The 11,119-nt window shown below is 41.6% G+C and overlaps 1 pseudogene; it reads right to left on the bottom strand.

Annotated features, from left to right (window-relative positions):
- Nucleotides 1-329: 329 nt before the first annotated feature.
- LOC149217220 (uncharacterized) overlaps nt 330-11,119 on the bottom strand; it is a 29,126-nt pseudogene continuing 18,336 nt past the window's right edge.

Raw genomic sequence — 11,119 nt, 5'->3', positions numbered from 1 at the left:
ATTTGAAAAATGTGGGCAACACAGTTATTTGTTGATGTGGACATTTATGTCAACGTTACCAATTTTCTTCCATATAGGATTAGCTGTGAGTAAACAAAGAGTTATATGTCTCAGATATTGTACACTGCTTGAAAGAGTTCAACATCCCACCCAACATAATCATCCAAAGTTTCTGCATTCAACGTATAAACATTTACCAGCCCTGAGACACAACCTATGAAGGTTTATTATCTGCATGTTAACTCATGAGGCTCCTGGAGGCAGCTTGAAAGGCCTTGAAAGTCATATTTGGAAAAAAACAGTGTTAATGTCTCAATAGAACACTAGAATTACAAACTGATTTTTGTTAAACTGAGTATAGAAGAATGTCCGACTTCTACTCTCCAAATGATGTTATCACCCTTTCCTTGAGGTTTCTCCAATGCAGTCACCTTATTGTGGTTGCTCCCAGCCATGGATTTGCCTCTTTCTTGAGGCAACTCAAAGGCTTCACTGACAGAACCACACATTATGTCTGCTGGAGGGATAAAGCAATCCAAGGATAATCTAGGCACATTGAATAAAACTTCCTCTATAATCCAAGCCTCTTCCATCCGAGTTTCGTTGTGGCTCATTGTTATTTCTCTGAATCTGAAGAGAGTGACAACAGAGTGGCCAGAATGAGTTATCATCATTCCCTCTATAGGTCTATAATCATCAAGAAATGAGTTTATTATTGTCTCCCAATAAACATCATCAACTCCAGTAGATTGAATTTGTGTGAGATAAGAATCTTCCATATGGACAAGAAGCCTAGTTCTCTAGCTAAAATTGCCAAAGAGAACATGTTTGATAATCTCAGCAAGGCCATCAATTCTAGCCTTTAAGGTTGATGGATCTGCACAAAGCTTAAGAACAAAGAAGTCTTCCCCATTTATTTGCTTCTCTCCAATGCATCTAGCATCAGAAAACATGGTTGCAGTGGTTGCGGATCCAAGCCCTAAACCAAACACAAGATTTCAGGACTTGAACACCGCAGAATTTATTAATTCAAATCAGAACTGAAGAATAAATATTACTTCTAAATTCAGAAAAATGTGGATTCTGTACTTTATCAAGAAATAAGTATGAATGTAGGCTTTGGTAATTGGGTGATGAAACACTGATAAAATTGAACACTAAGAAAACTAAAATTTGGCAATAGGTAGTGGGCAATTTCGCTACAAATATCAAACACATATTCAAGATATCCTACACATCTAGGACATATTAAGCACATGATCCATCAGGTTCTATTTTGTTCAAGTTGCAAAAATAATCATTCCTACCAAAAGACCAACAAGAAACATAGGTTTTAGAGATAAAATGTGAACATAATTGAAAAAGAAGGAGATGTAGCTCACAGGTGAGGCCTGCACCTGGAGACTACACTCAGAACAGAGAGATCACTCTCGTACACTCTTTATTCATCAATGAAAGATTACATCATTAAATACAATACTAGGAATTAGGAAGTTGCAACCAAACCCCTAAACTCTAGGAACTAATCCTAAACTAGGGAGATACGTTACAACTATGTAACCATTTTCTCCATTGATACAAAATAATATTAATTATTTTCAACTCCCCCTGTTATGCTCTTAACCTGCAAAATGATACCCAAATACAGAATATGCGAAGAAAAGATACCCAGAACACAGAATAGCAATGATTTTATTATTCAGAGAGTAATGTTCACTTTCCTCTTCGAGGGGGGCAACCTCCAATAGAGCAGAGCTCGACTACAAAATAAGACATGATGCTCCTCGCACGGAGTCTCTATCCTTTATATATGACTCATACATGCAATAACACGGGCCAATACCGTGGGTTTTATTAATACCATCTATCTAATACTACGGCCCATTTGCAACTAACTGTGGTTCTGTCATTAATTGCAGATTAACCACTTACAATTATTAATATGGGCTTTATTGACTCTTGACTATGACGTGATCCCATTACATAAATAAGGGGGTTAGGGTGGGACCCTAACATGCCCTCCCCCTTAAGACGAGCCTTGTCCTCAAGGCTGAAGCTGTGGAAAGTGCTGAAGAATAGTGGCTGGTTCCCAAGTTGCATCTTCCAGAGAGGTGTCTTTCCATTTGACGAGGACTTCCTTAATCATGCAGCCACACAGTTGCTTGTCTCGTGTGTCTAGGACCTGTTCGGGTTGAAGCCAGATGGACCCTTCTTCGTCCAATTCAGGTAGACTGGTCTGAATTTTACAATTGTTCCCAATCACTTTCTTGAGGCATGAGACATGGAAAACTGGATGGATTTTTGCAGTAGGTGGAAAGGTCAACTTGTAGGCCACTTCTCCAATGCGCTGAAGTACTTGATATGGTCCGTAGAATTTGGGAGAGAGTTTCTGACACCCCTTGTCCTTGAGTGATGTTTGCTTATATGGTTGTAGTCGTAAAAAGACCTTATCCCCTTCTTGAAATTGGCGCTCTGAGCAATGTTGGTCTACCTGTTGCTTCATGCAGTTCTGAGCTTGATGAAGATTTGCTCGAAGATGGGCGAGCATGGTTACGCGGTGTTGTAGGAGTTGATCCACTGCTTGTACTTTTGAGCATCCCTTGAGATACGAAGTAGGTGAAGGTGGGAGTTGACCATATACTGCTTCATAGGGAGTCATTTTGGTGGTGGCATGATAGTTGGTGTTATACCACCATTCAGCCAGAGGTAACCACTGTACCCAAATGTGTTGCTTTTCTGAAGTGAAACACCTAAGGTAGGTTTCTAGACATTTGTTGACGGCTTCGGTTTGACCATCTATTTGCGGATGATAGGAAGTACTGAGTTTGAGTTGAGTGCCTTGTATTCTGAAGAGTTCCTGCCAAAAATTACTGGTGAAGATCGGGTCGCGGTCGGACACAATAGAAGTGGGCATGCCATGCAATTTGAAGATCTGATCCATGAAAGATTGAGCAACCAAATTTGGTGTAAACTGGTGGGGTAGCGCGCAGAAATGAGCATACTTCGACAGTCGGTCCACAACCACCATGATGACTGACTTGTTCCCTGACTTTGGAAGACCTGTAATGAAATCCATAGAAACCTCCGTCCAAATTGATGCCGGAATGGGCACTGGTTGTAATGTGCTTGGTGTGTTGACAGTTTCACCTTTGTGGCGTTGATAGACATCACATTCTGCTACGAAAATAAGGATGTCCTTTTTCATGCCTGTCCAAAAAAATGATCTTCTGGTGCGAGCATACGTCTTCTGAAAGCCCGAATGTCCTGCAATGGGAGATGAGTGCAATTCTGCCAAAATGCGACTTTTGAGGGTGGATGTTGGTGATATTACGACTCTGTCCTTGTAGCGACGAATGTCATCCTGCCACGAGTAGCCCTTGGTCGAATTTGGATCTACCTACAATTGAGAAATGAGTTGGGAGAGCCCGGGGTGTGAAAACCATTCCCTGCGAGCCTCTTCAATCCATTCTGGAATGGGGAGGGAAATTTCTAGCAGAGTACTTTCCTCCTCAAATTGGCGAGATAATGCATCTGCTACACTATTGTCTTTCCCTTTCCTGTAAATGATCTCATAATCATATCCTAGCATTTTGGCTATCCATTTATTTTGTTGTGGGGAGGATAGGCGTTGCTCCAAAAAATATTTAAGACTGTGATGATCTGTGCAGATTTGGAAACATCGCCCCAATAAGTAAGGTCGCCATGTCTCGACTGCATGTAAGATGGCCATCATTTCCTTCTCGTAGGTAGATTGGCCCAGATTCCTCCCACTGAGTTGTTGGCTTGTGAAGGCCAACAGTCGCCCTTCCTGCATTAAGACTACCCCAATACCTGTACCCGAAGCATCACATTCGATGACAAAAGATTTGGTGAAGTCAGGTAGTGCTAAGACTGGAGTGGAACACATGGCATTTTTTAGAGCTGTAAAGGCCTGTTGTGCTTCCTCATTCCAGAAGAATGAATTTTTCTTTAGGAGTTGGGTGAGGGGCTTCGCTATGCAACCATAGTTGCGAACAAATTTATGATAATAGCCTGTGAGACCCAAAAATCCTCTCAAGCTCTTCAAGGTCTTAGGTTGAGGCCATTCTTGCATTGCCTGGATCTTTTTGGGGTCCACCTTGACACCTTCACGCCCCACAATGTGGCCCAAATACTCTACTTCTGCCATGCCAAACGAACACTTGGACATCTTGACAAATAATTTATGCTTGCGGAGTAGTTGCAAGAGTAGATCTACATGCTGAAGATATGCGGCCCAAGTGCAACTATAGATGAGGATGCCATCGAAGAAAACAAGGACAAATTTCCTGAGATATGGTTTGAGAATGTGGTTCATAAGGCTCTGAAAAGTAGAGGGGGCATTACAAAGACCAAATGGCATGACCAGGAATTCATAATGGCCTTCATGAGTTCTGAAAGCAGTCTTGGGGATGTCGACTTCCTTCATGTGAATTTGGTGGTAGCCTAAGCGAAGATCCAGCTTAGTGAAGAATTGAGCCCCATTGAGTTCATCCATCAAATCATCAACCACCAGGATGCGAAATTTATCTTTGACTGTCAACATATTGAGGGCCCTGAAGTCGGGACACATCCGCCACTCCCCATCTTTCTTGAGCACCATGACCACTGCGGATGAATAAGGACTAATGCTGGGACAAATGACACCTTCTTCCAAAAGTTCCTTGATGATTTTTTCTATTTCATTCTTTTGGGTGAACGGATATCTGTATGGGCACACATTTGGTGGTTGGGCCCCTGGAACCAAGGTGATGCTATGATCATGTTCCCCTCGCGAGGGTGGAAGCTCATGAGGCTTGTCAAAGGCCGGCAGATGGTTTTTTAAAATCTGTTGCATCTCAGGATGAATTGGTAGAGGCTTTGTTTCGACTGCCTAGATGGCATTAAATTGAGCTACAACTCCATGATTTCCCTTTTTTAACAATTTTTCCATCCTATGCGAGCTGATGATAGAGGGGGCTCCCGCCTGGAGTCCACGGAGGGTATGTGTGTATTTGTTCTGCTTAAAACTCATATATAACTCCTGGAAATCCATTGTGATTGGCCCAAGAGTGCAGAGCCATTCAGTGCCGAGGAAAATGTCGCAAACCCCCATGTGTATGGCAAACATGTGGGTTTTCAATTGATAATCCCCCATTTGAAGTTTGACATTTTCATAGCGGCCTTCACAGTTCATTGTGCCTTCATCCGCAATTTGAACTCGGAAGTTAGAAACTGCTCGTACAAAACAATGCACTACTTCTGCGACTTTTTGATGGATGAAATTATGTGTACTTCCACTATCAATCAAGACTACTACTGGGCGATGTTTAATAAAACCTCTAATTTTGAGAGTTTGAGGGGAAGAAATCCCTGCCAAAGCATGCAACGAAATAATTGGTTCGTCAGAGACCTTGTCCTTTTGGTTGTCTTCTTCTAGCGGCTCCTGTTCCTCCAGTGGTGGATCTTCCTCTGTTGAGCTGTAGTCAGTGGCATCAATTTGAAAAAATTTGGGCTCCTTGCATTTATGGCCTGGGGAGTATTTTTCATCACAGTAGTAACATAGGCCTTGCTTTCTTCTTTCGGCCATTTCTGCAGGTGACAGCTTTTGGACCTTAAGTGGTTGAGTCGTGTTGTGAGCCTGTGTGGGGCGACCTTTAGCGAAGAAATTTGGGTGACTGTATTGGGCTGCTAATGCACATTCCACATTATGAGCTACCTTGCAAGCCTCCGTCCATGTGGGAGGGTGGTGTAGTAGGACTTGGGCTTTGATAGCTTCTTTAAGATCACTGATAAAACATTCCTTGTAGAACACATCTGAGAGACCCCAAGTGCGGAAGGCTAAGGCTTCAAAAGCTGTAATATATTCATCCGATGTACCAGTCTGTCGGAGCTTAGTAAGACGACCCAAAAAAGATGATTCCTGGTCAAAGCGATCTTGAAGAGCTTTGGTGAATTTGGTCCAAGTCTTAAAAGGTCCAGTGCAACGCTGATGCCATTCCCACCATTGCCACCTTTCATTGTCCAAGTACATGCTCCCCAACATAAGCTGAGTCGCATCATCGAAGATGTGATTCAATTTGAAATACTACTCCATTTGTGCTATCCATGCCGACGGGTGAGACCCGTCAAATTTATGCATATCCAACTTGGGAGGTCACTGACTGGGTGGTGGGTGGGTGTGCTAGACGTGAGGAGAGTGGCTAGACTCACCCTCATTGTGTTCAGTGCCATTATACTCCTCCTCGTGGGCTTGCTCCTTACCCTTTGGGACTATTTTCTCGACCATGCTACATAGTCCGATAAGTTGAAGGTGGAGGTTGTGCATTGATTCTTCAAGTTTGTCCATCCTTTCATTGGCCATCGCTTGAGCTCTAGTTTCTACCATACACCAACCGGATTTTTTTTTAAATTGGGACTGCCTAAAAATTTTCACTAAGAAGTGAATGGTACCACCGTGCTCAGCTCGTCATCCTGATTCTGATGGGCTAGATCACCAATAAGCACCCCGAAAGATCTCAGACTCTTTGCGGCCAAAAGTCCTGCGAAAATTATACCCCGGTATAGGAACCCTTCACAACAACTCCGATCTAGTGGATCTGAGAGATCTGAATGGCGGATCTGATGGCAGAACAGACTACTTCTGTGGATCTAATGGATCTAATAGATCAGAATGGCTGATCTGTGAACTCGAGACTGCGGGATTGATGTCTGCTGCTGCTGCACCCCTTTGCACAGGCGGATCTGGAAGAGATGCTATGTGATCCCCCGATAGAAAAGGGAACTATGGTCTTGAGGAGTGTCAGGTGCTACATATCACAATATACATAAGGGTCTAGAAGTAGTACTCGGCCCAATGTTTCAGGGCTCTAACTAAGGAGGATCGACTGTACCCTTAGTCGTACAACCCGACTACCCTATCGTACGAGCGAGTAATCTCCCCGAGTGCTGTTCTTGGTGTACTGTAGCCGCAAGACGGCCCACATTTTATCTATGGCGAGGTTTCAAGGGAGCCTACGAGGCTTCTGATATACCCAAAGGGTACGTGGAAGACAATCCGTGCGCGGTTCTGTCTAATGCGCTACTACTCGAAGGGGTACCCACAGGGGTTACAAGGGAGTCCAACAGACGTGACCACCTCTTGTATTTCCTACGTGCATGCCTCCCCAAATCTGCAGGTTTATGCGCTCAACGACAGATCCCGTGGTTTAAAGACGCCGGAACACGTCTCTAGCCAAAAAAAAATTTGCTAAGAAATGGAGATCCCACTGGCCCTGGAAAGTGCTCTGATATAACTTGTTATGCTCTTAACCTGCAAAATGATACCCAAATATAGAATATGCGAAGAAAATATACCCAGAACATAGAATAGCAATGATTTTATTATTCAGAGAGTAATGTTCACTTGCCCCTTCGAGGGGGCAACCTCCAATAGAGCAGAGCTCGACTACAAAATAAGACATGATGCTCCTCGCAGGGAGTCTCTATCCTTTATATATGACTCATACATGCAATACCACGGGCCAATACCGTGGGTTTTATTAATACCACCTATCTAATACTATGGCCCATTTGCAACTAACTGTGATTATGTCATTAATTGCGGATTAACCACTTACAATTATTAATATGGGCTTTATTGACTCTTAATTATGATGTGATCCCATTACATAAATCAGGGGGTTAGGGTGGGACCCTAACACCCCCCATTAATGGAGAAAGGGTTCTCCTGGACTCCTAGCATCCTTCTAAACAATTCAAATTTCACATGTGCTAGTGGCTTTGTAAAAATATCAGCCAAATTGTCACAAGTTTTACAATATTCAACAGTAATTTCTTTTGACTGTATTTTCTCTCTAACAAAATGGAACTGAGTGTCTATATGCTTGGTGTTTTTGTGAAATACTGGATTATATGCCAATTTAATGGTACTCTGGTTGTTGCTTTCGATGGAAATGGAATTCTTCTGTTCTTTTCCTGCATCTTTGAGAAGCCTTTTCAACCATATCGCTTCACATGTCACTGCACACAATGCTTGATACTCAGCTTCAGATGAAGACAAGGCTACAGTACTCTGTTTCTTTCTGCTCCATGCTATGACCCCGAATCCTATGCTGAATGCATAACCTGTGATGGACCTTTGATCATCCAAGTTACCTGCCCAGTCTGAATCTGAAAAACCTGCTAGAATAACATCAGATGCGTCAGTGTATAAAATGCCATAATTAACAATACCACAAAGGTACCTCAACACACTTTTCACTGCTACCCAGTGACTTTCAAGCGGTTTTGACATGAATTGGCTCAACACACTAACAGAGTATGCTAAGTCAGGTCTGGTTGTTGTAAGATATATCCAGCTGCCAACCAGCTGTCATTACATTGTAGCATCAACCTCTTTAGTGCCATCATCACTGCTCAACTTCAGATTCTGCTGCAATGGTGTCGCTGCTGATCTACACTGATCCATACCAAACGTTTCTAATAGATTTCTGGCATACTTCCCTTGGGTAAGAAAAGTTTGCCCAGTATCTCTGCATACTTCTAATCCGAGACAGGAATGAAGTCTTCCAAGGTCTTTCATCTCAAAAACTTGTGCCATAAGCCTTTTGATTCCTCTGATTAAATCATCTGCATCTCCTGCTATAATCATGTCATCTACATACAAAGAAATGAGAATAATCTGCCCCTGCTTATTGTACTTGGTATACAAATTTGGGTCATTCAAACTTCTATGAAAGCCATACTCTAAAAAGAAAGAATCAACCTTTTCATACCAAGACCTGGGTGCTTGTTTTAAACCATATAAAGCCTTTTTCAATCTGCAAACAAGATGTTCCTGCCACTGCTTTACAAACCCTTCTGGTTGTACTAAGTAAATTTCCTCTTTTAATTCACCATTTAAAAATGTAGATTTGACATCAAGCTGGCGTAATTCCCAATTATATTTAGTAGCTAAAGCAATAACCATTCTGATTGTATTTAACTTTGCTACAGGTGCAAAAGTATCATCAAAATCTATACCTTCCTGATGTGAATATCCTTTTGCAACCAACCTAGCTTTTAATTTCTCTATACTTCCATCTGCATTCATTTTTGGTTTAAATAGCCATTTACATCCTGTGGGTGTTTTATTCTTAGGCAGTTCAACTAAATCCCAAGTGTCATTTCTAAGAATTGATTCCATCTCTTCATTCATTGCAGCTCTCCACTCCTTAAATTGACTAGCTTAATTAGAGGGTTCTACAATGTTCAAAACATTTGACATCAAAGCATAGTCTCTCAATTTTAATGGTACTTGAGTCCTCCTACTAGATGTCCTTGGTAGGGGACTTACCTCAAATTTGTCAGCTCTAAATGGGCTTTCTTTATCACCTTTTTCCTATTCTTCTTTCTGCTCTTGCTCTCTTTCATCATCGCTACTTTCATCCATCAATAATGGAATGTGCCAATCATCACTAATGTCATATTTCCCTTCTTGTACTTGTTCATGAAACACTACATCCACGCTTGCAAATATCTTATGAGTCTCAGGATTGAACAATTTATATGCTTTAAATCCTGTGCCATAACCAACAAAGATGCATTTAACGGCTTTGGGATCTAGTTTCTTCCTCTCAGCTTTGGGTATATGGGCAAATGCTTTTGACCCAAATACTCTTAGATGATTTACTGCTGGTTTAAATCCATATAGAGCTTCAAAAGGGGTTTTGAAGCTAAGATACCTGATAGGACTTCTGTTCTTCAAATATACAAAAGTGTTAATAGCCTCTTCCCAAAAGCTTTTAGATAGATCCTTACCTTGTAACATGCTCCTTGCGTACTCCACTAAGGTTCTGTTTTTTCATTCTGCGACTCCATTCTGCTGTGGTGTGTGTGGCACTGTAAACTGTTGAACAATCCCGTGAGATTTGCAGAATTTCATGAATTCCACTAGCTTGTATTCTCCCCCTTGATCAGAACAGAGAATCTTTATAGTCTTACCAAACTGTTTTTCCACCAAGATTTTAAGTTCTCTAAAACATTGGAAAGTCTGACTTTTCTTACTCACAAAATAAACCCATGAGTATCTAGTGCAGTCATCAGTAAATAGCAAAAAATAATATGCTCCACCTAGCGACCTTGTCTGCATAGGTCCGCATATATCAGTGTGCACTAGTTCTAAAATATATGTTTCCTTCCTCCTATCATGCATAGGAAACTGTTCTCTACGCATTTTACCTAAGGCACATCCATCACAATTTAACTGAATATTACGAAAGATAGGGAGCCCCTCAACCATACCTTTCTTCTGCAATAACATGAAGTCCTGCAAATTCAAGTGACTGAATCTCTGATGCCAGGGTTGTTCGGCTGTCGATCCTCCTACAACCATGGCTCGCTTTGATATACTCTTTACATCTAGTCTGTATAGGCTTCCAACTCGCACGTTTGTTGCAACTATTTCTTCCCTGCAATCCTTTATCACACAATGAGTCTTGAAGAACTCGACTTGCATATATCTTTATCAGTTATCATGGATACTGATATCAGATTTTTCTTAATTCCAGGTACATATAAAACATTCTGAAGATGACTAATTTTTCCATTTGGTAACTTGACTAGAATAACCCCATAACCTTTAATCTTGTATCCACTATCATCTCCTAAATAGATTTTTGATCCATATGTACTTTCCTCAAGACTATCAAAAAATTCCTTTTTACCTGTCATGTGAGAGGATGCTCCGGAATCAACATACCATATATCGTCCTCATCAGATGCTGAAAGGGCATGGTCGACTATGAAAAGTCAAAATTCATGACTGAAATCTTTATCTTCTTCAACATCATCTTTAGCAAAGTATCCTCTGTGCTTTGCCTGCTTCCTCTTTGCATCATCAGCCTACTTCTTAAAGAATACACTCTATATATGGCCATTTTTTCCACAATAATAACATTTCTTTACGAAATTATTTGCAATAATACCTTTATGTGGACGCTTCTACGATGTTCCTCCTTTCTGCTATGCTTGCTGTTGTGGCTACTTCCCTCTGAATGGTCGTCATTTCGCCATCAGTGCAAGATCATCACTCTAGGGGTTCAAGTTCTGCCGCCGCTCCTCCTCTTGCAGCAAGATCCCT

Source organism: Pinus tabuliformis, chromosome 1_1, assembly GCF_031772625.1.
Source record: "Pinus tabuliformis cultivar Carrire ecotype Pingquan chromosome 1_1, CPIR1, whole genome shotgun sequence".
NCBI classification, from domain to species: Eukaryota; Viridiplantae; Streptophyta; class Pinopsida; order Pinales; family Pinaceae; genus Pinus; species Pinus tabuliformis.
This window is presented reverse-complemented; position numbering and strand designations above follow the sequence as displayed.